The sequence below is a fragment of the Scophthalmus maximus genome, chromosome 10, assembly GCF_022379125.1.
Source record: "Scophthalmus maximus strain ysfricsl-2021 chromosome 10, ASM2237912v1, whole genome shotgun sequence".
In the NCBI taxonomy this organism is placed as follows: domain Eukaryota; kingdom Metazoa; phylum Chordata; class Actinopteri; order Pleuronectiformes; family Scophthalmidae; genus Scophthalmus; species Scophthalmus maximus.
The window spans coordinates 14,646,650-14,674,253 of NC_061524.1; the positions used below are offsets into that span (position 1 = coordinate 14,646,650).

The following is a 27,604-nucleotide window of genomic DNA, read 5'->3' on the forward strand; positions in this document are numbered from 1 at the left end:
CTGTTCATCACATGGACCTGATGGTTGAAGTCCTTTATGATTTGGATAACAAAAACTTTTTATCTGCCCGTCAAAACCACCAGTTTCCTTTGGGTCAGCAATCTTTCATTTGACTTTCGCATTTAGAGTTCCCAATAAAAAGATACAAAGAACGCTTCAGCAGCATCCCTTTACCCGCACATTTTCTTTTATATATTTTGTGCTAATATTAACTTGTTTTTTGAGACATGAATTGCATACATTGTATGCAAATTCAAGCCCCTTTTAAAGATGTGCTTACTAGCAATGGATCAAATTACTATGTGACAGGTGTCGCTCATAGTGACGACTCTACAGAAAACGAACACCTAACTCTGCAGTTTCTCTCAGCTCAATGAAGTATCTTGGCATCCTGCAGGTCATTGCTTTGGTTTGATGGCTGCATTAATGGCAGTTTACAGTTTCTCTTTAACCTCATCTCTTACAGCCGCAGCAGGAATCAGTTCTTTGGGAGAAGCTCTTATAAAATTGGACATCTGTTCAGCTCCGCGGCAGACAAAGCTAGAAGCTAGTTGGTGAACATAACAGAGCATTTATCAGCTCAAGAGCCACATTTTTCCTTCGGCGAAAAAAAGAAAATCGGAGCTAAAGGGAGAGGGAATGTTGGACTAATTGGACTGTCAGGTGGCCAGAACAATGATTCTAAATGTTGCCGTGTCTGCTGAATATTTTGATACACAAGTTTGGTAGCATGTTTGCCATATCCACTTTGTAAAGTTATAACATATCGATCATGTTTACAGCTTGTTCCACGAATGATGCCCAGTGGCCTTGGTACAGGTGGAGGTGAAAACATACCCAGACCTTGTTTTTTCTCTGAACCTAACCAAGTAGTTTTCGTGCTTAAAGCTAACCAAACCAAACTGTGACTATACATAAGCACAACTGTGTGTTTATCATTGTAATTATGGCAATGAAATTATACATGCCAGAGCTGCAGCGCTATTTCAGGAGGCTCCTAAACGACCCAACGATGGTCGTTGAGGTTGGACAGCAGCACACATAGTCTCATGATTTTATATAAATGATTTAAAGGCTTTATGCTTTTTTGTGACACATCCTCCTCCTACTGTTGAACAGTGTCTGGCTTTGAATATGTTGTACATGAATTATAAATATGCAAAATGGCTAGTGCTCAAACATCCTGGATCCATCTTGTTATGGAAATTGACTATAACGCTTAGAATAAATGTAGACACAATGAACACAAAGCACTTATGTGTTAAAGAAAAACACACACACACACACACACACACATACACACATATATATATATATATATCAAAACCCAGAATCTTATAATCATTATATGTGTTTATAAAATGATGATCACTGTCTAAAACGAGGTTTACTTTCACAATCAGTCACACCACACAACCAGTATATATGTACATCATCTCTGTTGACCATTTCTAAATCTTTTATGGCCGATAACTTCCAACCCTTTGCCATTCCTGTGGAATTGGTCAAAATGCCTGTCCAAAGCATACCCAAAATAAATGTAACACTCTGAAGTTTATGCCTAACGGTCAGAATCAGTGTTACGTGCTACAGTACTTGCATTGAGTTACCCAAGTTTGAAAAGCCTGAATTTGAAGGATTTTTTTTCTCGCCTGATATTTTTTGGTTGTAATTGAATGTCTGCACTGACTGTTGCTGGAACCTATTAGCTAAAAAACACCACAGCATAAAGCCTTACCTAGTCTCAGTTCAGATTTGATAAGAATACTTTTACACATGTCTATCTAAGGATATGTCGAGGCGCTCTCCAAAGGTTGACGTTTGGACACTCCAAAAGGACCCCTGGTAACCACTCCTGCACCACCCCTCCACTGCTGTTTCGCAGATATTATCAGGTTTTCTCAGTCTTTTGTGACATTTTCCATCGTCATAGATCATAGTTTGGACAGATATGCTCGTATGACACTTTATTGATCGCAATTAAAATGCAAATGAAGTTTCCAGTATCACAGGCAGATGGAGCGATGGGTTCAATTATAGCCTTCGTCTAATTCTGTGTCAATTTTTAGGCCCCAATCCATGTGGCATTATATGGGGACTATAGATTGCAGCCACTTTTTTTTTATTGCCCTGAATGTGGTGCTTAATAATGAACGAACCTATACCCTCACACAAGCTGTTGCACTTGAGGTCATTCTCCATGGGCTGTAAGGCTAAAGAACTACAAGGTTAAGTAATCTGTTAGAGGAGTTTGATTCTGTATCATCATTTCGAGTTGGATTGAGGTTATTTGATCTGTATTTGTTCATATATTATCTATGCTAGACATAAGATTTACATGTACACATGCAGACAAAACAAAAGAGACTGCTTGAATCTAAATATGCCAATATAAAAAAAAGTCATATGCATTAACACTTCCAGATCAAAACAGGGGGAGAAATGTCAGTGCCAGATAAACAAAGTATCCTCTCTCAGCAAAGTGTTACGTTGCTATGACTACACACCTACAGCTTTTATTTAAGAAAGTAATTTCATTTGCAAATGAGACCGACGCTGCCGAAGCTACAGTGATCTTAAGAGGGCCGAACAGCTATTTCCGCTGTGCCTGTGGTTTGTGTCGTATATATTTTTAATGTTTAAAAGTGAAGTGGTTCTCTCCCCCTTTCTGCCTCAGCTTCTGTCTCGTCAGAGAGTGCATGGGTGGACCTGCATGTGGGTGAGAGCTTGCCAGGTACAGAAAGAGATTGCTGTCTGTAGGCGGAGGTTAAATTCTGTGTTTAATGCATGAGGAATCGGTAAGAGAGCGACGGAGCGAAGGAGAGAGAGAGAGAGAGAGAGAGACAGGGTAAAAATGAAGGTGAAAGCTCTTCATCATTGTTCTATTAGCATACTTGATCCAGCACAACTCCGTTTTGGACAAAGGTGATTGTTTATTCTGCCCTCAGACTTTTGTCATTCTCTGGACGGCGGCACAGTGATTCATCGCTCTGTATAGTCAGCAGTTTTTAAAAGTGAAATATGACGTCGAAGCTGAAATAACAGCCACACATGTTGGATTTAGGATTAGTTAATCACCTTTACTTTACAATGATGCTGTGGCTGATCGTTATGAACGGGGCATAAAAAGGTACCAATTAATGAAGGTAATGGCTCATAAAGAGTTTGTGAGAGGAGAGGAGAAAATTAGAACAGATTAGGAGGGCAGATGGGTGAAGCATCATCGAGGAAACGATATGGATGAGGAAAAAATGGACAGCAGAATGGCCTGAGGACAGAGGGGGTAGGAGAAGGGTGTAAATCTGGCTTAATGGGCAGAAATACGTCCTTAGGTGTCCATAACATAGCATCACACACACACACATACACACACACACACGCACACACACACATACACACACATACACGCACACACACACACACACACATACCTGCTGCCAACTCAGGAGGGGTAAAGAATATGCCTCTGCTTGTGTGGCTGTTAAAGTGCACAGAGCCGGAGGGGGAATCTGTGGGGGGTGTGTTTTATGCAAAAAAGACGAGGTGTATTTTACGGGATGGCAGATTAATGGGTCCTAATGGGTGATGTGCGATCAGAGAAAGTTGGATGGTGTGGTACCGCTGGGAATAATGGAATAAAAAATTTCCGTCTGCCTACTTTTTATTTCACTTTGCTTCCAGCTGCAGTAAATTTAAATTTGCTGTTCTTTTTGCTCTAATACGAGCAGTCAGGAATATTTAGGTCTGCAGTTACAGACCAATTTAAGACTTTGAAGCAGAAGATCCTTTAATTTGGGGACAGTTTAGTGTAAGTTGCCTGAAAAAAATGGAAGTCATTGTAATGTCTAAAAAATCGACATTGAAAAAAAAATACTCCATGTGCACTTGTACGTGAGGAGTGGAGTGCTGTTTTTCTGAAATCCATTATGCTGATGTGGCCTTTTGCTTGGCTGTAATCTTTGTGAGTCACAAATCTAACTCAGGAAGAGGACAGCATTTCAACCAGGGCAGACTAGCTAATTAAAAGAACCATGATGAGAATATTAATAATATATTTTTTTCATCGATTGTGTTAGAAATGAATGCGAAAAAATGCTGATTATTTAGATTGACCTTGATTTTTAACAACATAATCTACAGATTCATTAATAATACAGCATAATCTATAGTTGCAGCACTACTGCCGAATATGTAACGGTGGAAAGCAGACGACTGAATTCAAATTCTACCTTACACACATTGAAAAGCTTACTAAGAGCAAAAAGAGCACACCTAACAATGTGATCAGTTCAAATGCCCAAAACAGCTTTGACTACACACATGTACATGAAACAAACTCGTCATGCATACATACATAAAAAAGAGACATTTCTTCATTCTTTCCCCCAAAAGACTCTTGGAGCAGATAAGCACAGCGACAGCTGAGATGTGATCTTTGTGTTTATAGGTTCCACTCAATGCGGCAGTCGTTCTCTCCGCCCAGGCATGTTTCCTCGGCCCCCTGGAAATCCGCCTTGCGTGGATGGACTTTGCATGAGTGACATTTCTAGGCCATTAACACCCGTCGCCGTTCTCATTCAAGAGATCCAGCGATAAAGTCAATCTCGACACGCGACGTTCAAGCCCTGCGTTTAATTTGAGCCCCGGCGGCTCTGCTATCATGTGAAATGGGCTCATGTCAGAGACAATGGCACATGATATGGAGGCTGATAATGTTAAGTTTTTGTTGAGCAATGAAGAGGGAGAAGTGCTCTCATTGTTGTTGGGTCCGCTGACTCCTGACATCCTCTCTGAATGCTTTTCATGTTGGAGTCAGTTTTTGAAGGCAACAGCCACGGCCTCATTACTGTAATGAGAAGAACCACTTGTGTTATGTAAGGCCGTGTCTGCGAGAAGCTCAATTAGATGTGTCACATTTGATTTGGAGTCTGAGAAATACATCTAATCAGAGGACATCTTTCAGATACATACATTTCTTCTGCCAAACAGATAAAAATTCACGGTGAAGAGTCTTCTATAAAACAATAGCACATTAGTTTGTAATATTCTGATATACTGTCAAATTCAACTCATTTATTTTATATTTATTTTATAGGTAAAATTTGATAATGTTCACATTTTTTTGGAACTATATAAGTAACCAACTGCAGAGTAGACAATCTGCTTCCTGTTTACACAGGCAAGCACATTGTGTGTGTGTGTGTGTGTGTGTGTGCGTGTGCGTGTGCACACACAGGGGAAGCAGGTGTAGGAAGGGGAGAGGAGTCTTGGGGTTTCCCTCGCTCTAGTCTGGCTGCAGATCTTTTTGAATAGCTCAGGGTTCAGAGCCTCGTTTGTCATGTGGACAGCTCTGCCTATGGCTTTGACTCTGTGTGTGTGTGTGTGTGTATGGTTCTGAAGAGAGACCATTTCCATATCCCCGTGGCACCCTCTCAATCAGGAGGATTGTGTTTGAATAATGTAAGTTATGAAAGATTGGATTCATTCATGGCCAAAAATAGCAACAGCAGAATGAATCCCCTCAGGTGTGACGAATGTGTGTAGGTATGTGTGTGTGTGTGTCTGTGTGCGTGTGCTCGGGTCGTGACGGTGTTTGTGAAAACCTATTACTGCTGATGGGCCAGAGTGAAAACCTGCTCACTGCTCTAGTGGCTGATGAGTGTGCGTTTGCGTGTGTGTGTGTATGCATTATGCTTGGACCACAATCTACAGTGATAGCCTTGGGTAATTAGAAAAATGCTATCTCACTATTTGCCTACAAGAGGCAATTTGTCAACTTCTCTGCTGTGATCAAAGCGCAAATCTCTTTGCATATAAATGTATCGCATTAACATGAATAGGCCTGAATGTTTTCTGTCTAGTTGTGTGCCAATATACAATACTGGTGCTTCGTGTGTACTTGACTCAGTGTCTTTGTGCGCGTGTTCTGTTATTATCTATCTACTACTCAGACTTTAATGTTTGACTTCACTATCTCAGTGGGCCTTATCTGTGTGTGTGCACTTGTGCAAACATGTGTAGCATGCCAACAATTTCCTCAGACTACAGTGTCAACAAAGAGCATCTGGGGACCAGTCAGCGATGCAATGAAAGGAGCACCTGGGTGTTTCTTTCCCCCAGTCACAGCAGGAAGGCGTGATGTATTTCTCTGGCATGATACAACTATGTGTGTGTCTCTGTCTTCGTCAAAAGAAATAGATTTCATACTCTCTTGTTGCTCACCTGCCTTTACGCCCGCTCCTTCAAGATCGATGGCTCTTCATACCCCAATCACCATGTGTGTGTGCATGCCTGCTCCTGTGGGTGGGTGGGTGGGTGGATGAATGGATGGATGGATGGATGGATGGATGGATGGAGAATATAGAGCACGAGTAGATGAGTGACAGGGAACAAGCCAGGGAGTGGAGGCAGCTGAAATCGTTCACGTACTTCATGTGACGACAAGAGAAGTGCAGAAAGAATTTAAGGTTTTTACATTTTCTACTTCCCCTTTTTCTCCCTGTTCATCTCTTTCTCGAGTACTTTTGTTCAGAAACAATTTAGTGTCTGGATTCAATTTCCCATTCAAATCGGATAAAACACGACCAAGTACCAAACTAAACATTATGTTGTATTTTCAATAGACAAAACAATAATAAATCTATAAATAAGAAAGTGTATTTTTATAGCACTTTTCAAGCTTAAACTGTTGAAACCACCCTTAGAGGACATGCAAATTTTATAACATGACAGCAAATTCCATTCATCAATAAAATAATGTACAAGTTTATTGTTATAGGGTTCTGCATAAACTAAAACGAATGGTGGCTAACAAGATAAAGATAAGATCACATGTGGCTACAAGAAAAAAATGCTCCGTTAAGCATGAAATTTAAATGAAGGAAAGAGTGAGGTATAATGCAATTATAAAAGGATAATCTCATATGCAGTGAATATGTATATGCCAAGTATTATCTGGATTTAGCCATACGCTGCATCTCAGCACCAGGAGACGAGACTCCACTACACCCTTAATGCTGCGACCTCTGTTATTGTTTGTCATGCACTTGTTATTTTGGCACAGAGTTTTCTTTTTCCGTTAATTATATCCTGTAGTTTTCCCCCCTCTTCCTGCGGATGCTGCACCCGCCTCACTCACCTCACTTCCTGCTCATAGCCGTCTTGGGTCTGTGGTTCAGCAATTTTGACGTTTCGCTCCTGCCGAGAGATTAATTAGCCATATACCACTGAGATTGGTGTAGGTGGCTCTTGGCATCCTTCAGTTTTGCCTTGTCATCTCTCTCTCTCTCTCTCTCTCTCTCTCTCTCTCTCTCACACATACACACACACTCACTTCTCATTCCTGTTTCCTTATTTTTTTACCCTTTGTCTCATTTCCATTCCTCCAGTCTCAGGCTCGTTGCTCTGTTTGTCATTCTCATGAGCTGTTGTAGCAGTGACGACAGACTCCGGCTCCTCATTTCAGCCCAAATTGGTTCTGTCTTTGCATTTAGAGAGAGAACTAAACCTGATAGATGTCTACTGGACGTACTCGAGGATGCCCGTGTTGTTGGAAAATGTATTCGCATTCAAACCGTGAGCCCGCCTGCTGGTGTTACATGCTGCATGTACACGGGATGTAGAGGAGATAGGTCACCAGAGACAAAAGCTTAAGCGCGGTGTTGAGGGAAGGATCAATCACTCTGTTAGAGGTCGAGACCAGGAAGGATCAAAAAGATTCGCAGACACACTACAGAAACGTTTGAGGGCGATTTTTTTTCTTCTTCACACGAGCAACCCAAAAGGAGAAATAAATACAAAGGAAATGAAATATATAAATGAATGTGTTTTTCCCCTCCCTTTCTCCTCAAATGAATTGTAGATGTCCGACCCTCAGGTTGAAAGCACTTAGCATGCAAAAATACAGCTTAACATAATTTTACGCTCTTGGAAAAACTAAGCTGCAGCATTTTTTTTTATAACTAACAGCCTTCTATTTTAAACTTTCATGTGCTCCCAGAGTGAACCGAAAGCAGAGTAAATGCTGTGGGAGGAGGTCCTGTCAGGCTACGTTAAATAGGAGCTGTGTTAAGAGAGGAGTGAGCAACACACTCCGTCAGTTCAGCTGATTAAATGGATTTTTTTATGTTGTATTTGGTTAACATCTCGCAACGATGTTTTTATAATGTGTCCTACGGCCTCACAGGGTAACCTTTCCAAATCAGCAGAAATCCCCTATGAGATGAACAAGTATACAACCTCAAGTTGGTCGCTGAAAGTAGAAACGGGGAGTGAAAGGAGATAAAAAGCTGCAGAAGATGTTTGCTTCAGACATTTTATCATACAACAGACCTCGCGTTACCATCTTTATCTATAAAATTAGGCTAGAAACCAGTGGTACAGGGGAAAACTGTATATACCTGTGTATTTTTCGAGAATTCAAAGTCATTCACTTTGCATGAACTGCATGAAGGAGAGGTTGAAATATTGATGTTCCTCTGCATTTACTGTGGCACCTAGGTTTGTATTTTCACACATTACTGACTGAAGGTACAACACTTGTGCTAGACCTGTGACATCAAACCTCCAGTTGAAGGACGGGCACATGGAACCTTGCAGTTGAAAAAAAAAATAGTTTTCACTGACTCTGGCACAGCACAGAGGCTTTCCCAGTGAGACAGCATGTGGAGTCATTTCACCGGTTTAGCAATCTAATGATTGCTCCCGTTGTGCAAGTAGACCAAATCTGTGTGTGCGTGCGCGTGCTTAGAGTAATGACAGATGAAATATGTACTGCTGTACACTGTACATATTGGCTGAAGAGAATTTGTGCTCACCAAGAGGCAACCAACCGTGACATCACCCACTGGTTTGTGGGATAGCGTTTTGAAGCCTCGAGTTTAGTAATTTGACCGGCGACATCTTGTTTGTTTGGGAACCAGAAGTAACCATATGTGGAGGATCTTGGGGTGGGTCTGAGTGAGACTGCATGGCCCACCTCCACCTGCAACCATGCACAAATTGGTCGGTACTAGCTGTCAATCACGCTGTAACCATGCCCCTAAGCATACTGTGTATTATCCTAGATTTTACTCCAAATGAGACCAACATTTACAAAATGAACATCGTGCTGTATTGAAGAAGACTTGAAACTATAGATTGAGGCCGTAAACTTTTCAGGAAAAAGTTTCCTGAAGTTATAAATCAAGTGAGAAGTAGACTGCTGTAGAAACTGGCTTCTTTTTGCAACCTGTGGAGTCGCCCTCTGCTGATCATTAAAGATAATACAGGCTCTTTCCTGACTCAGTGACCACGTCCATTTTTATTTACAGTATGTGGTGCACACTTGAAGAATGTGCCAGACTATTCATTTATTTCATCATACTATATAATTGCAGGAATCTGTCTGTCTGTAGCAATTTCTGATTGGCTCAGCATTTTTGCACCGATGAGCTATGCCATTAAAACAGGTAACTGGGTGTTATGTTGTGGCAGATTGGTGTATATATCCATGGCCTTTTTTTTACAGTTTTAGTCCATTCTGAATCATCGGTAATGTGATTTAAATCTTATTTTGTCGTTTCAATTATTTTTCCCGAGGCTTCGTGGCTTGACTAAGTAAAAAATATCAAAGTGGGTTACCTGTTTTAACGTCGCGGCTGATCGGTGTATATGGATGTTCGCCCTTGTGCGATAAATCTGAATGATAACCCGCTATTTTCAATCAGGCAGATCCCATTAGTGCACAGTGCGATAAGTGTAGCTAAGCCCCGAGTGTGATTGCGGGGATTTGAGCTTTGGCAACAATAATTAGAGATGATTACTGTGTAGTACACACAGGCAACATCCTCTCATCCTTTACTTCAAGTCGGAGGACCATGGCTTGTTTCTTTTGTTTCCTCTCTGTAAAACAATGAGATAAAGCTTCACATAGATTACTTTCATGTCCAATTTTCTTTCCCCTAAGACCATTGGCTGAAAATGTGTTTATTGATGCTCTCTTTGTTTTTGTGTTGTATTTTTCTCTGAGACGAGATGTGACAAAATCTTTTCCATCCTTCCCTTGTGCCCCTCTTTTTTTTGTTCTTTTATACAACATTTTTGGGCCACTGATCAATTCTCTGTCCTCTTAATTTTAATTGTCTGATCTCATTATTTCCATTCGAACATTTTATGTATTTCACAATTTCCCCTCGGTCTTTCTTAGACATCAAATTTAAAGGAATATGAGAACATCCTGCAGATTAGTTTTTTTCTACTGCTACAAGCAAAGAAAACAAACTATGCAACATAAATCAGTAAGTGAGAGGTTCTATGAACTGTATATTGGGTGTATATCCATGGCTTAGAGGGAGAAGATTGAAATTGATTGTTAATGGTTAAGATCTTCATCCTGTCACTGTGTAGTGGTTATTGATTAGGCTCTGTATTCGTGCCCCTGGGGAGCTAGGTTTGACTAGGGATGTCTTTCCATGTAAACTCTTGTACTATATGTATTCTTTTTTTGTCGAAATTTTGACTGTTCATTGTGTTTACACACACAGTCCCGCCCAGCGGTATAGGTGCGCATAATCACAGAAGTACACAATCAGTGGAGATCACATTTACAGTGTGCGGAGGGAAAAATCATTCGTACCTTAAACCCATGAGAGATCCTTGTGTGAACGATCAATACGAACATGTAGTTGAGCCTTCGACACACTTGCTTCAGGCACAACAGGGTGGACGGAGCGCACCGGGGATAAAGAGTGGGGGGATAAAACGAAAGTAATCCGAACGGCCTTTTTTAACGACTGTATCAAGAGAAAAGGCAAACTGTTCCGCTGCTGTTATTTTCTGAAGAATTCTGATAAATTAGTCCCTTTTTTTTGCTAAGAATAAAGGCCAGAGAAAGTCAGCGCGTGAGCATTATCCACGGGCCAGCGAGCACATTTAGTGGGTAAATGCCACGTGTAAATGGCTCCACCACGGGCCCTTGTACCTATGCCATGCCATTTTAGCTCTGATGGGGTGATGGCGAGGAAATGAGCCTTTATTTGCCTCCAGGCCATCAGGAGCTGGCAGACTGGTCCGCTGACTGCATGACTGACAACTCAGTGGACTCGACCAGCAGACTGCCAGGCTGCCCAGAGAAAAAAAGAGGCATCGGCTCTAATAGCTCAAGATGATGTGCAGTTGTCGACCAAATGTTTGCTGCTGAGCTGACGTACTAATATTTAGACAGCTGAGACATTTCCATTATTAAGTATTTTGATGCAGACTCACAAATAGAATCTATGATGTACAGTAGCATTTACAGCAGAAGACACAACTGTTTACATTTGCAAGCTCACAGAGGCTAAAAGCTCCAGAGAGACTATGAGAAACAGCTCCTACAGTACAGTGAGTCAGAAAACAGGCTTCTCGTCAAATTACTAACTGAATCAATTAAATGATTTCACATGTCAGTCTGTAAAAAAAAGTGATGCAAAGTCTGATGAATTGCCTAAAGTTACAATTTAAGAAAAAAAAATCTGGGGGTATGAGTAGACAGCGAGTTTAACAGATACCGTTTCTGAAGCCTGCTGGTATAAATGCTGGTGTAAGTGGTATAAATAGAAGAACTGTTTATCAATAGTTCAGATAATAACATCAAATGACAGCGTATATATCTATTTAATGAGAGACTTCCCAGTGCATGCTCTCTCCTCTTCTAACCAACAGTCGATAGGGAAGAAACTGTTATATACATGGGACGATATATATTTAACTGAGTTGTGACATTAATTGTATTATTGACTTAAGTTTATTGCCCATCTATGCCATTATCGAGTAGTATTTAGAGGAGGCTAATATATCATCACAGCATATTTAAAGCTCCCCTGCTGGTATTGATTAAACCTCTAAAACCTCATCTCTGTTCCTTAACATTTCACATTTAGAATTTTTGTTTTTCCCTATGAGAAAAAAAAAAATCCCTTCATGCCCTGAAATGGACTTGGATCTGAACAGGGGTACAGGATCAACTACATATCATGGTAAAGTATTTTATGAATAGTAAAAAATGACAGGAGGCTTTGTTTTGAGAACCCTATTAAACAGCTAGTAATGTATTGTCAGTGTATTGTTAGAAGAATCAATCTTGGCTCTGACCTAGCTATCCTAGCTAACTTTGCTGATAGGTTGCCTGCAGGTCCTCCAGAAACTGCTGGATGTCCCAGTTTGGCCATGAGAACCATTGGACCATCCCATCACACTCGGGGGTGTCTCTCTGCGGTTGTTGCTGCTGTTCTCTTCCTCAATGTCATTCCCCGTCTTCCTCTGTGTCTTTGCATGCTGTGCAGACTCTTTGGTATACTGACACGAGAACGTGTCTGTCTGCTCCGTTGTCGCTCACTCTCCAGGGGTTTGTCAGCTCGCTGCTTTCAGGGTGGTGCACAGGGGAGATGACTGTGGTTACAGTCCTGCTTTCAAACTCCATGTGTTGGACCCACATCGCCCTTCATACCTCCTGTCTCTCTTCTCAGGAAGAAGTCAGTTTAGTTGAAGGAGCCGAGTTGGAGCCTGCAGCCGGCACCATCATACCTGATGGCTGGTCCATTCATTTTAGGAGGCGGTCTGGTGTTCCACCTCTCGTCCTGCGCCACATCGACGAAGGGCGTGTAGAGAGCAGAAGGATCTCCTCCAGGGAATAATAGGGAAGTCCTGTATGATATTCTGATACATGCTCAGGACGACTCCGTCATTGAGTTACTGTAATATTTGTACTGTTCAGGCGATGGTTTCTCAGGTTGGTTACTGTCAGCTTCAAGGACCTGTCCTGGCCGAGGCTGATCAGCTAATAGGGAAGAAGGAATATAAACACGTTTGTCACATTAGTCAGGGTGACATGATTAGACTAATTGAAGCCCAGATTGATGAAATAGCTGCATTCATGACTTTTGACCACAGTTCACATCTTTTCACAAAGAAGAGCAAAGAGAAACATGGCAGGACTTGTTGCAAAAGAACCTTATTCAAGATTAGTCATGTGGTTCAAGCCCACATTTATCAAACAGACGACACAACACAATATCAAACAGCTGTGAATCCAAACCAAGACCTGCTTGTTAATGAACAGTTTTTGAACATTTAATGTTTCCAAAAATATCTTGGCTCTTGATACAAGTGAGTTATGAATAAAACATGATTTAAATGCCTTTTAGATGGACTGTATGGCTCTGCTGTTACAATAACATCTAAGAGATTGTGCCTGTTTAATCATAAAAGTGGGTCTTTCACAATGAACCCACAGGCTTGTTCCAGGACGCTCGGAGAGCGTATACCTTCGCCAAGTGTAATGCTTTATCTCGCCATGTTAAAGAAAGTGGAAAGAAATAAAAAATCCTGGATCTGCCTGTTTATCCGCTCCACAATTTAATGGGTTTTCCTGGGGTCATGCCCCATCCCTCCACAAAATTTTAAAAATGGGTAATCCTGCTGTCATAACAGACAAACAAAGAGAATATGATTAATGCTCCATGTTTCATACCGTCACTGGAGCTTATGTCAAATTGTAATGTATTAATACAATCCATAATATATTATTCATATCTTCCTCTGACATATGGACACAGTGTATGACAGTAATCGGGGGACTTTAATGAGACTTTCATAATTTTGCATTTATTGCATTCAACACCAACACACTGTCAAGTTGTCTGTTTTAGCCACGTTTGCATAATCTGGAGACTTTTCCAGAAAAAAACAGTCCATTCTGATGCCGTATTCCAATAAACCAGCATTATAAATATTTAATGATGTAAACGGTGAAGATCTGTCGAGATGTGAGTTATAATTGAGCGGAACTGCATGTGTCATTACCAACTTTATCGCACTGACTGATCTCTCTACTCCTTACGTAAGACGGAAAGTCCAAGTACATTACTGCGCAGACCCTGAAGTCAAGAAAGATATTTTTATCCCATTAATTTTAATCCTCACAAACTCTCTACACATCAAAGTTATGAAAGTTATGTGAAACCTTCTACCTAAAGAAAGACAATTAAATTCAGGCAAGTCACCAAACATTTTTAAGCTTTTTCCATCAGATGTGACTGGTGACGGTATTTATTTCCTAGTGACCATTGAAAGTGCAGTTATTGCTCTTTCCTCATTCAGATCGATGGGAGCCTTGTCCGTTTAGCCCGATATAACTACCAAGGGGTGATGCCAAGACGGCTGCAGAGTGGCAAGACCTTCCTATATGGAGTTCAGCTAATTACAGCCTCACTCTGTTGCTAGCCTTGCTATAGATTCTTGTTAAACTGTCCATTATGATTTTGACATAAATGCGATGTTAGATCGGTGGAATAGTAACATAAAAGGTTCTGTGGAAGGAGAGGGGTCAATTACTCCAACCCTCAACACTTGCCTTAGATGGTAAAATCATGGCTGTTGGCATCACCTGGTTTGAAAAGCTAATTGAATAAATAATAAATACTGTACATTTGTCTCCTCAGTCGGTGACATTTTACACTGGTACAACACAAGATAACTTGGTTACTTACTCGCTTTTGTGTTCCTGAAGGACATAAACATGTAATAAATACTCCACCAAACCCAACAGCCTTGTGGAAGACGCCACATGCAGCCTAATTCATCATTGATACTAACTTCACCATCACTTTTCTCTCACAACGCACTAAAGTGAAATATCTAGTAAAGAACCAAAGAAAGTTTTAGTAACGGACAGCCTCCTAAATTGAAGCTAAGAGGATTCTTTTCCCTCGTACACATGTAGACTCGCAGAGCTCCAGCCTCGGTAAACCACAGCCCTTCCTTCTCTCTGTATTTCACAGGCCAGTGATCAGCCGCCACTTTCATCTGCGGGAACAGCTGGTATGTGTTCCCTCACTCCCCTATTCCTCATCCACGACCCTTTTCTCTGCGTGTATTGTCGTCCCCTCTCCGCTGCACAACACGAGCATGCAGCTTCCCTCTCCCACAGCTCCTTCAGGGGGATGCCTCCACTCGGCAGGCTTCCAACGGGAGGAGGAGGAGGAGGAGGAGGGAGAGGATGGTGCTGATGGCTAAAGGATGGTGGACTTCCACTTCTGGGTGGCTGTGGTTGAGCAGAATAAGGAAAGCAGATAAGTGGTTTGTGTATCTGAATGAGGGTGGGGTGACTCACGGAATTTTGTTAAAAGAACACAAACCCAGAAGTACCGTGATTATGATCCTCCACGGTAAATGCACTCTGGGTCTATGAAAATAGCTTGAACATAAACATTTATTTGGAGTCATGTTGCTGGACTCCTCAAGTCCAACTCCACTACATCCGATTTAGCTTTGTTTTTGGTGTCTACATTCTCCCAAGAAAAAATGTCTAGCTCTTTAAGCCATAGTGCTAAATGTTGGACTTAATTCCCCCGGCTGCAAATGATTAGGTGCGTCCATCTGCGGTTTGGTGCTGAACAGTGGGTTCATCAGACTCGTCTTTTTTGCTGACAGCTGCTGCTGGCTGCTGCTGGACACGGGGTTTGCTGTGAGCAGTGAGACTGAACATTTGCAGGTCACAGAACGAGTGGCTCGATAATGCTGCAGAGTTGGTAGCTAATGTTTTGTGGGTTTGACACTGCGACTGACCCCTTGTTTATTACATGTAGTAATTAATTGTTGAAATAGAAAAAGTGATTAGTGGAGCACGCTGCCAATAAATTCACCTCGATACTAATACTGTATGTTAACCAATTCCAAATCAAGAAATGAATCCTGTCTCGCACTAACTGTACCTCAAATTATCAAACATTTTTACCCCTTGATACCTGGCTGGATGCTAAAAATGTTTATAGGAACATTTCAGAATAATTTCAGTATTTCAACACCTTTGCTGCTCTGTGTTTCTTGCTGCCTCTCTAAACATTGTTTCATTCACCTTACGTGTGTGGGAGCATTTTTCACAAAATTGAGCATAGATTCAACCTGACTGCAAAAAAGAATAATGTTCAGTGCAAACTGCTGCCGAGCCTGTCTGTAATACAGTAGATCCGAGGCGAATATTACAGCTCCCCCCCTCCCCCTTCCAGCTCATCTTGTGTGAAATCAGAGAGTCACTCCTGCTTCTTTGGTGTTCTCTTCTTTCCTTTTGTCTGTCATTCACTCATAACCTCAAGTTCTGCCTCTTCATATCTCCTGACATGATCCTTTTCCTTCAGTGCCTGCTTTCCGGTCTGTCTCTCCAGCCCCCTAGTTCCTGCTTGGCAGCATTATTCTCTTTGATTTGCTCATTCCTATTCTCCTTTTCTCCCCCCGTCTGTAATTCGTCTACCCCAAGGTCAGCACTAAAGGGAATGCTGTCCAGTATTAGATGAAAATAACTTGATTAGGTCTTGCCTCTTGGTAGTGGTATATCTGCCCTATAATGCTTCAGTGTCCTCTTATTTTGTGTCTTTCTTGCCTAATTTGTTTAGACTTGCTCTTAATGCATTATGTACAGGGAAAAGGTCCTCTGTTAAAGATCGGTTGTGGAACTGAAAAGTCGGCTTTGCAGGAGTTTGGCACGTTTCTAGAGAATGAATGAAGATAATATAAACCTATGTTAAAAACGTCTCTATAGGGTCGTTTAACTTGAGACATGTTGTAGCTGTGCAGCAGGAAGTTACAAATGCTTTTTAACAAACACTCCAGTTCCATTGAAAGCCGCGCCTTCTTCTTTCAAGTGGCTGACCACCTCAACCCTTTCCTAAAAATAGCTCTGTTTTCCATTACTTTCCTTGTCTTTCACTGAAATATTTCAGGTAGCAGCCAGAATAGTCATGAGCCTGCTGATTCACTGCCGCCAGCGAACTAAATAGAAATTGCAGCAAAGCACTAATGCTGCATCAGTAACTGAGATAGGACTAAACACTACACCTACCAGTCACCGTTTCCACGCCAATAGATGTACACCTTATTTCTTAAGTGGGGTAATGATATGGGAGACTTATCATATCAAACCATTGTGTCTCATTAGACACGTAATGGATGAGTAAACTACTAGAAGAAGAAACCAAACACTCACAAAATATGCCCCACTTGAGGCGGCGTTTGACCAGGTGTGTAGAGGTGAGAACGTAGGCAGGGTCCGAACTTCTCTCTCAAGCTCTGGTCTTTTTCACTCTTCGTTGAGCCACTCACTTTTTTTTTTAGCAGAAAATATCAGAAAGTGAGTGTGCATCTTCAACTGTCGCCGTTTGATACAGCTTCAAACACTTGACACAGTAGACTTGGCTGGATGACAAGCGCACCCCTGCCTGCTCTCATGCTAAAAGAAACACACCTCCAGGACTGATTTCACACTAGATTAGAGAATTTCATCCGCTGCATCCCTTCCTCTCTGTATCAGCCCCTGTCTCTGTTGCTGAGGTGGAGGGTGAGGAACTTCAGCCACCCTGGGATTAGAAAGGCAGCCTTCATTATGTAATGCCAGAACCTGTGTGTGTGTGTGTGTGTGTGTGTGTGTGTGTGTGTGTGTGTGTGTGTGTGTGTGTGTGTGTGTGTGTGTGTGTGTGTGTGTGTGTGTGTGTGTGTGTGTGTGTGTGTGTGTGTGTGTGTGTGTGTGTGTGTGTGTGTGTGTGTGTGTGTGTGTGTGTGTGTGTGTGTGTGTGTGTGTGTGTGTGTGAACATATTGGACTATGCGTGTGTGTGTGTTTGCTAAGTACTGCACTGTATATACTGTATGTGTGTGCATGTGTAAGTGCGCAGGTGTGCCCTAGCAAATCAAATCCTCTGGAGAAAACTCTACAAAGGTCTGATTTATTTGTGGAGTAGATTCATCTTCAGGATGGCACATCTGCTTCTCTGCCCAGGCCACGGGGGCTCACTCTGGATTTGTTGGCCCTGTGCTGTGCAAACGCAATGAGTATGCATGTTTTAAGTGCCTGTAGGCGAAGCCCTGCCTGACTGCAATAGCGTGTATATTGATACACGCCAGCTCAGCCCGGCTCTGTGTGGCTGAGATTGAACATGACACGTTGATATTTACTATATATAGAGGCAGCAAGCCATAATCCGGCAAATGCCGTGTGTAAACAGAGGCTTTAAAACCCCCAGGATCTTCAGAGTGTTTAGCAAATCATTTCTGAAGGGAAAGTAGCCGTTTCCTCCGGCTTGATCTTTCAGTTGCACAACGGATGAGTCTCCCCTTTTACAAGCAGCGGTGATTTCGTTGTTGTTTTCCATTGCTCTCCCACTTCTTTCCAACCCTTGTGTTTTCCCTCTCCCTCTGATTCTTAGTCTGTGCGTCCTGCCAGAAAGGTGATACCAGGGTCTTGAGGTTGGTGGTTTCTTTGATCTGTTTATTTTATTTATTTTTTCATCAACCACGAAACTGCTTTATGAAATTCCTGCCAGGCCTGGCTGCAGCTTCCGTTTGTAGCAGGCTAAGACGTGTACAACCAGGTTCAGAGGTCGTAGCTGATGGCGACAGGTTCACTCGCTGTCGTCCTATTGTATATTACCGCCTGAAAACCAGCTTTGGGGCAAAGGCACGTTGTGTGATTGCTTTCTGAATTGTTCAAAGGCTTGTGTCAGTGATTAGCTTAATGCAATAGCAGATTTAAAGAGCATGCTGGAGCCTGCACCTCATTAAGGATATAGCTCTGGCAGTCTCCTGCAGTTACAGTAGGCTTCTGGGTTCTGGGCCAGCAGTTCTACTTAGAGCGGAAATGGACAACTTTTTGGCTTGGACTTGTCATTAATAACTGATTGCACAATGTATAATGGCGATGGGAAAAACGGCACCGTCTGTGCTCATATTGGTCCCCTGTAAGCCTCCTCCTCGTGATGTTATTCTCATGGCCACTAGGATGTGGTTTTCGCAGAAAAATTATGACTCGACAAAGAGGTGATCTCATTGGACTCTGAGGAAAAATACCTGCATCTTCACTGGCGTCCCGCTACTGCAGCATCTCTACAACAGCGATCGAACACTTGTACCACCGGGAACCACTAGGGGCACGAAAAGTTGTCTGTTGCCTCTTTGACCGAAAGGCAGCAAAATGGGCATTTTCACTAAAGGCAGTTTGACTTGTGAGAGTAAGAAAAGCGGTCCACAGACTCTCAGGTTGATTGATGCGCATTGTGCGCTATCTTACTGTCACTTTTACCTCCGAGTGCACTATAACTTTTGTTAAGTTTGCAGAGTTGGCAGCCGGAATTTACTCTTTTTTTTTGTCCGCTGATTGGGTAGACTTATTTTGCATGAAGATGGTTGATATCTATGGATAAATACCCATATTTTAAATGAAATAGTTTATTTATACTTAAATCTAACCAAAACCTATCACCAAACTGATAAGCACGAACACACAGCAGCCTACCACTCCAATCACACACGTGCGCGCTCGCCGCTGCCCAGCAACCAGCTATACGGTGAAATAACTGCTTAGAGAATATCTGCTTTTGATGCCGACACTCAACAATTATAGTCTTACAATGTAGATGATCATTCGGCAACGATAGCAATGCTGTTGCGGTGTGTACAGTTTGTGTCACACCGACTTGGCAACCCTGACGGTGCTGATCACTGCTTTACAGATTAGAGCCCTGCCTAGTTGGCAGAACGCCATTAAATATATTATAAGTTATGTTTTTTAGCAGTTATGTTTTATATCAACATAAATGCTAAGCTTTGTCTAGTCCATTTTTTTATACAACTGTTGCACTACGGTGGAATCCCGTCCATCTTATCTTCGTGGGTATTGATTGACAGTCCAAAGTGAAGGTCACCATGCAGCAAACATCTGGACCAAACTTTACTGCCCAGCTCTTCAGCCTTTATACCTTGTGGCACCAAGCTGGTGGCTAGGTGACAGACATGGGATGAGCTCCAGTGAAGCATCCCTGTTTAAAGAGGGCTCTGCCCTGTGGGAGGAAACAGCAGGATGCCTGAGACAGCTTGGCTCTTGGTGCTGAGTTGAATGCTGATTATCGGCTGGGATTCTGTGAGGCTGGAACCGACAAAAGCAAATACCTGGCATGAATGAAATCTTTAGGGGAATTTGCTCAATCAAACAAAGGTCGCCTTATTAAAATGTCGATATTGACTTATTAACTGTTTTAAAAATTCCTCTCTCTCTCTGGGATACAATGGAACCTCTGAACTAGGGAAGGATTTGTGCATGCCAGTCGGATGTGAAAAAATGTTCCCTCTCGTTTACCAATTGTATCCAACACATCCCATGTGCATCGTGGTCATTATAAGCCTGGACAACACACACAATGCCAGCCAGCATTTAAGGACAGATGGAAGCCTTGCGGCAGAAGTTTGCAGTCAGACAATAGGTGGGGGATCTATCTGCATTCCCTCGTGTTGAGCAAGGACACGACTCACATCAATTAATGTGCTGGTGATTGACTAGTTTATAATAGTGTCTGCCACACGGAGCCAACACTAGTCTTAAGTGGGACGACACGTAGAGATAGAGGTTATATGGACGGCTGAGCACATTAGTTACAGTGCACACTCGTGTTTGAATCAATAGACCAACCAAGAGAGTTAGAACAATAGATATATGAGATCAAATTATAAAGCATATACAATATTTACATAAATGAATGCCTGACATTTATCAAATACCATCGTAGTGGTGGGGGCCAATTTCCCAAAGATAGGCATCAACTAATGTCAGACTTCCAATTCATCCCCTTCACAAAGCTGTACAATAAATTCTGTGTTTTTCTAACTGAACTGAAAACTCAGTACCACAGTAAAAACATAAAAACACAACATACAGTATATAGTGATGAAGATTGCTTGAACATTACATGCACCACTGGTGCCTCTGGTCCTCATGTGTCCCTCCTCGACTACCATATTTTTGTGAAACTGCTAAACTTTCATTTGACCAACCTAACAACAAAATTAAGACTGGTCCAACACCACACAACAGTCTATTATCTCACTGTAAAATCAGCTCCTGGTGTCTGGAAGGCGTTGGTTTCATTTAATAAAAGAAAATAAGTTGGGGAGCGGTTGTATCCATGGTTAAGCCCCAGCGACGATGTAAAAACAGCGGCAACATCCCCGTCTTGCATGCAAAAATAATCAGATATCTTCCCCCCAGACTAAATATATGTTGTCCATAGTAGCAAATACGGCCAATCCCCAGAGCCTCACCTGATGATTTAATACTCTGAGGGTCTGTGTTACTGTATGTACACTGTGCTACATATGCACTGCATTAGGTGCCCGGCGGTCATCTGTGTGCTTCAGTGGCTGACATGGTTGGCTGCTTACCCATGTCTCAGGTGCCACTTCATGCACAGATGCTCCTCTGTCTGGAGGTTTAGCTTTGGATAGTCTACATACAATAGGGTGTGAAAAAGGAAACGCACTGTGCATCGTATATTGTGTCCCAGTGTGTGTCCCAGTCTGTCCAGAGGACTTCCTTTCAGATGCGTGTCGGTGTCTCCAGTCAGGCACTAAAGCTGCACCCACTGTGTGTCCCTACAGTAAGTCTGATAGTCTCTAGACTAATCACTTGATTGTAAATATAGGCGACGTGTCCAGAATCCCACACACACACACAGACACACACAGACACACAGCTGATTATCTTGTGTTCTTATCTGTCTTGCCTGCAATGTGGTGCCATTTTTGAAAAGATTCCATTTCTTTCTCTCTAACAGTAAATGCCGCCCTGACCTATGCCCGACCTCTTTATCTACAATTCTTTTCCCTGCTCGAAGCAGCGTGCGTGCGTGTGCGCGTTCGTCCGTGCGTGCGTGCGTGTGTGTGTGTGCGAGTGAGTGAGTGAGTGAGACTCTTGTCTCATCGGTGCTTATCCACCACCACATCTCGGCTTGAACCGGGGAGACACCTCTGTGTGTGTGTGTGTGTGTGTGTGTGTGTGTGTGTGTATTCCAGGGCCATTTCACCTCTCCAGGCTGATTTTGCATTGTTTTGGTTCACGTTCGAGCCACATCTCCGCACTGTGCATTGCAGCAAACGTCAACACTTATCACCCCAAGTATTCAAAAGTATTGTGTAGGGGCTCGGCCCCAGAGAGAATGGAGGGCTGTTGCCAAGATTAGCGGTAAGAGCTCTCCCTGACAATGATGTGTGGTGAATAAAGCAGAGGCTAATCCTCCCTCCATAGCTGTTGGCTGGATGGCCATTTAAGGGTGGTTTGGCGGTTGTGCTCTCTTTCCATCTCCTCTGTTAATCCGCAGGCAGCTGAAGTGGTTGATGAGACGCTTCAGCACTTCTCAGTATATACACAAACAAAACATAACATTCACTGGCACCCGAGCTCAGCCTGAGCATAACGCAGCCTGCTTTGAAAAGCTTTTTTCATTTTTTGTCAATGTGTGTGTGTGTGTGTGTATGCACGTCTGTGTTTATATATTGTGTGTGTGTGTGTGTGTGTGTACTATATGTACACGTGAAGAAGTAATATCCTCCAGTATGAGTCACAGGGTGGAAATTAAAGCATGGGATGATCCCTTCCTCACTAAGCAAACACTTCATTTTGACAGATCATTAACTAGACATTATCTTTCATTAGGCGCCTCTGCATTACTTATTCAACACCCATAGGACACACATGCACATGTACAAATGGAGGCAAATACACAGATAACCCTCTCCGTGCGCACACACACACACACACCATGCAAAACCGAGGACTGATTAGACACAGTGCATTCGGAAGACTGTGCCGAGGACAATCGGTGTCGTCTGATTTGAATCTCGCAGGACAAATATTCCGACCGATTATCAGACTTTGTGTAGCTGTGGCTTATCTAATATATTATACACTCAAATCTAATTTCTGTAGTTCCCATTCATCCATCTTACCCCCGATATCATAGCACCCTGATCACACAGCCACTTTACAGATGGTCAGAGTAATTAGACTGACAATGAGTTTTACAGGAGAGATGAGAGGGCAGTGCTCTAAAGAGCCTCCTGATAAAAAAGAGGGACACACTTAAGAGCATCACGAGAGAGAGGGGGAGAGAGGGAGAGAGAGAGAGGGGAAATCATTGCATCGTGCTGTGGTAATTCAGATACCTGCGGCTCTAGCAGCCTCTCACAGTGGAGAGGGCCTGAGCTGAAGCGGCGGCGTTGCGAGCCTCCCCGAGCTCCACAACAGTATCAGCGACACAACTTCTGTTGCAGCATGAAAACAACCCCTCTGGCGACATTAATGGGACAACACATTTTAGGGTAGAGGCTGGGGCGGTTTCCGGGCACGCCAGACTCCATCCATCTGTCTGCTCTCTACATTGGCACTTTTCTGTTTGCTCTCTCAATCATATCCTGCATCCACCCACCAGTCTCTGCTTTCCATCCATCTCCCTTAGCCACTTGCACCTATAAAACCCATGCACCTGCCTCAGACAAGCACACCCCAACGATCTATCAGAGGGTGATTTTATGGGCTTTTCCCCTCTACTTATGGCCATTTAGCTGTCCTCAACCAACCCGGGACAATTTGTTATTTTAAGTGTTTGTCCAACGCATGCAGACTCTTTGCTGTGACGGTACACCAAAGATAAACGATTACGGTTTATGGAAAGACAATTTATTGCGCCAACAGATCAATGACACGTCAGGGAAATAGGAAGTAGAAAATGAGATTGCCGTGAAAGAAAATTGAATGGATAGCGATGACGGATGTGATGAGATGTTGAGATGAATGGGATTCACCGACATGTCTCTCGTGAAAAGGGGTCTCCACGCTTTAATTCAACCCCTCTTTCTTTTCTCTCTATTGTCCACTCTACTGGCTTTCACAGGCACACGGAGAACTTTGACTGAATTCTGTGCGCTTGGTTGCAGCCACTGCTTCAATACACAAGCTCAGGTTGCACTGCCCTGATGAAAGGACACGCACGCACGCACACACACACACACACACACACACGCACACACACACTGCAAGAAGAACAGGAGCGGCTGTGTTACCTCTCACACCACGCCCATTTGGAAATCAATTGTTATGCCCCCTGGGAAAAATTGGTCGGCGATAATAAAGTGAGCTTTATATGTTTCCATACTTCTTATACTAGCTTTGTATTGCTCATATGGGATGAGTGAATTGAGAAAAATACAATAATCAGGTGTCTAGTAGGAGAATCAGTTTCAGGTTTGTGGTTTAAAGTGTAAAACAACAGCCTATCAGTCTAATAAACAGAGCTTTCCATTACTGTGGTGTGGCATGTGTATGTGACAGCACATCTATGTGTATACGCGTGTTCTCACACAATGAGACTCTTAAATAAGAGCGATAGAGGTTGAATCACCTGGTGTTCTCTCCCTGTACAGACTCATTATAGCATTTTGAATTACCCTTTCTCCAAAAATGACTTATGTACTGTACTATATTTATATTTATTTTACTGATATGCATGTATGGCACTTTATTAGAGAAATACAGCAAGGAGATGACAGGGGAAAGGGGAAGACAGCGAGACCCCATCGGAAACAGCAACGTTACAAATGAACATATCTGAAGAACATTCAGTGACAATATCTGCAGGGAAAAACCCTTTTAGAGTTAGAGCTCCCAGGGAACATAAACCAGGCAACAGGTTTCTTGGAATAAAGATTATGGCAAAAACATCCCACAATTTATAAATGGCATTTTTAGAAAAATATGATGAAGAGGCAATAGCACAACAACAGCCTTTTACTGTAAAAACTCTACTCAGCCAGCACATGCAGTATAATGAGTGAGCCCACTCACTTGACGTTGAGCCTGCCATGCCAGACCGTGTTTGAATGAGGAATGTGGCACATGCAGGTGGATGATCTGTGTAAACACAAATTGTCTGCTGATTAACCATCATAGAGGTCACCTCCACATAATACGCTCCAGTTTGAATGTGTGTGGGTGTGTGAGTCTCTGTTTGTCTCCCTCTCCACTGGAGTGACTGTCTGGACGGAGAGGACACGTCTGGAACAGCCTCCACAAGGACACGGCGGGGGATAAGGAAGATGGCAAACGGGGGCAAGAACAATATATTTTTTTAAAAAAGCAGTAAGGGGAAATGAAAAGGAAGAGTGAAGCGAGTGAGCCAAACAGGAGAAAGTATGCACTTTACACTCATGAGTAATTCATACAGGGTTTTTTTTCTGCCTGGTTTTCTTTCGTCCAGGCCGGTAAACATAAAGAGATGCCACATTATTCAGCTGTGCTCAGTTGTGCACGAGACATAAAAAACAACAACACACAAGCTGTGTACATTGGTGTGAGTCAGAAAGAGAAAAGAGAGGTTAAGATTCTCAGACACCCACGCTGTCACAAATTCATGCCCCAGATGACATGCACGTCATGGCATGACTGTGTGTGTGTGTGTGTGTGTGTGTGTGTGTGTGTGTGTGTGTGTGTGTGTGTGTGTGTGTGTGTGTGTGTGTGTGTGTGTGCGTGTGCGTGTGCCAGAGAGAGAGAGAGAGAGAGAGAGAGAGAGAGAGAGAGAGAGAGAGAGAGAGAGAGAGAGAGAGAGAGAGAGAGAGAGAGAGAGAGAGAGAGAGAGAGAGAGAGAGAGAGAGAGAGAGAGAGAGAGAGAGAGAGAGAGAGAGAGAGAGAGAGAGAGAGAGAGAGAGAGAGAGAGAGAGAGAGGCTGTCATCCCTCAGGCAAAAGGTGACGTCGGCAAGCAGCCCCCAGCTGACATCTGTCAAAATCGATCACAAGTTCTAAACGCTCGCTGAGACAAACGTACATGGGGGGGGTCAATGGCTAAGTTATCCTTTTTTTACCTGAGATAGGAAAGATAGATAGCAAAATAAAAACTATTGCAGTCAAGTGTGATTACAGGGGGAAACGTGCATGTGGAGAAAGATTCAGTCAGTTTTTTCTGAAGGTCAGTGTGTTCGTCTTGCTTCGAGGAGGGGATATGGACGTTTCAGAAAGATGAATACAGTAGAGACAGGCGGAGAGATGGGGGAGGGGGAGCGTGGACAGTTTGGTTACAGCAGGCTTGATGAAAATGGAATGAACCGATTGTAGTAAGGTTAAATTTCAGGTGAATATGTTTACTGGAGCCAGACAGCAGCCGTGGTAAGTAGGACTAGGTTGAAGTTTATGGCGCTGAAGGACATTTTACATTATGATTATGGACACAAAAGTACACATTGAAAAACTATAATAAACAAGACTAAATACTTCACAGTAGAATATGCACAGCGAAGCTACTCAAAGCCAAACAGTTGATTTTTTTAAATGAAATTTTAATGCTAAAAATGACGGGCATTGCACATTGATTGTGACCACATTCAAGTAACCGCAACTATTTGTCAATGTGCGACTGAGTGTGTGTGTCTGGCTGCTCTGCGTGTGTGTCGCTCTATGTTCGGTGTGTGTCCGTGAGCTTGAGTCTCACTGGACATCATCAATCAGTCACTCAGCCAAGTATTGGCTGTGTGACTCAGACCAAGCTGACAGCTCTATGCTGGAGGTCGCTGGCCGCAGTGAATAATGAAACAAAGTGTCATTTAGACGCTTGGAGGGATTTAAAACAAAATGCTGCTTAACGAGAAGGGTTTCCTTTTGACTTTGTGAAGCTTGATGCTTTGAAGTGCCATCAGTGACCGTTATTTCTGAGTTAATCTTTCTGCCGAGGTGCAGAATTGTTCTGGCAAATGATCTTTAAATCTGTTTTTCCCCATGATCCTGAAAAAATGCAAAATATTCATCTCACACTTTATATGAAACGGAACATAAAGCTTTGCATTGGACCGTTCTGTATTGTTTGGCTGTTGCAGAATGTGACATAATGATTGTGGTTGGCATCGCTGTGGCTATGATTCGAACGAACACACACACACACACTGGCACGCACAGCACTTGGTTTGGGGATCCCGGAGTTTTTGAGCTATTAATATTCACGATGCAGTTTTGCCAAGGACGGGGGACTAACCTTGGGGTTGCAGTGGGAGCCAGAGGGCGCATCTCAGTAGTTTAGTGAGTGTTTCCTCCACCTTCTTTTCCTCTCTCCATCCTTGTCCTCTCCTGCTGTCACATCAGAGTTTTTATCAATTTACTTGCAGACACCAACAACACAACCTGCATGTCCACGTGTCTGTTTTGAGCTTTTGAGGCGGTGTGAATAATCCAGTTAGAAGGTGGTTGCGAGGTCTGTGGGTAGAATGGGATTAAAAAGCTAATTCGGGGCTGATTTGAATTTTCCAAGTTGCAGCGTGCCACTTCCCTCGCATGCACACTGACGAGCAGTTTTGTTTAAGTAGAGTTTTGTATCTGTTTATATGTTCTGTATATATGATTATATGCTGCGGGCATATGTTCCAGAGAGGATTTGTGATGGTCTATTGCTGAACAGGATCACAATCTGACACTGCTCAGTCACTGAGAGTATGAGATATGTCATTTGAGTTCAGAAACCTGTCACGAAATCCCACGATCATTCAACAAGAGTCTCTTTATTGCTGGTAGATTTTTCAGAATTGATCTTGAAGCAGAAGCATGAGAGACTTGTTCTTAATGTTCTCTGGTGTTGTTGTAGATATGGACACAAACAACACGTATACTGAACAAAACAACAGCAGACCTCGCCACCCTGCTGGCATCATACCCGGTATCTGCTATTCTGTTCTAAAATACAACAAGGTCGTCTCCGGGTCACTGCGCAGCTGCGACGTGTGCACGTCCACATATA

The 27,604-nt window shown here is 42.8% G+C and overlaps 1 long non-coding RNA gene across 1 annotated transcript; it reads right to left on the minus strand.

The window, feature by feature from the left end:
• Nucleotides 1-1,440: 1,440 nt before the first annotated feature.
• Nucleotides 1,441-7,309, minus strand: LOC118284246. The gene is made up of 3 exons (XR_004784789.2): nucleotides 7,139-7,309; nucleotides 6,223-6,297; nucleotides 1,441-4,846 (listed from the first exon to the last, which is right to left on the minus strand). It is a non-coding gene; the product is annotated as an uncharacterized LOC118284246 (long non-coding RNA).
• Nucleotides 7,310-27,604: the final 20,295 nt, after the last annotated feature.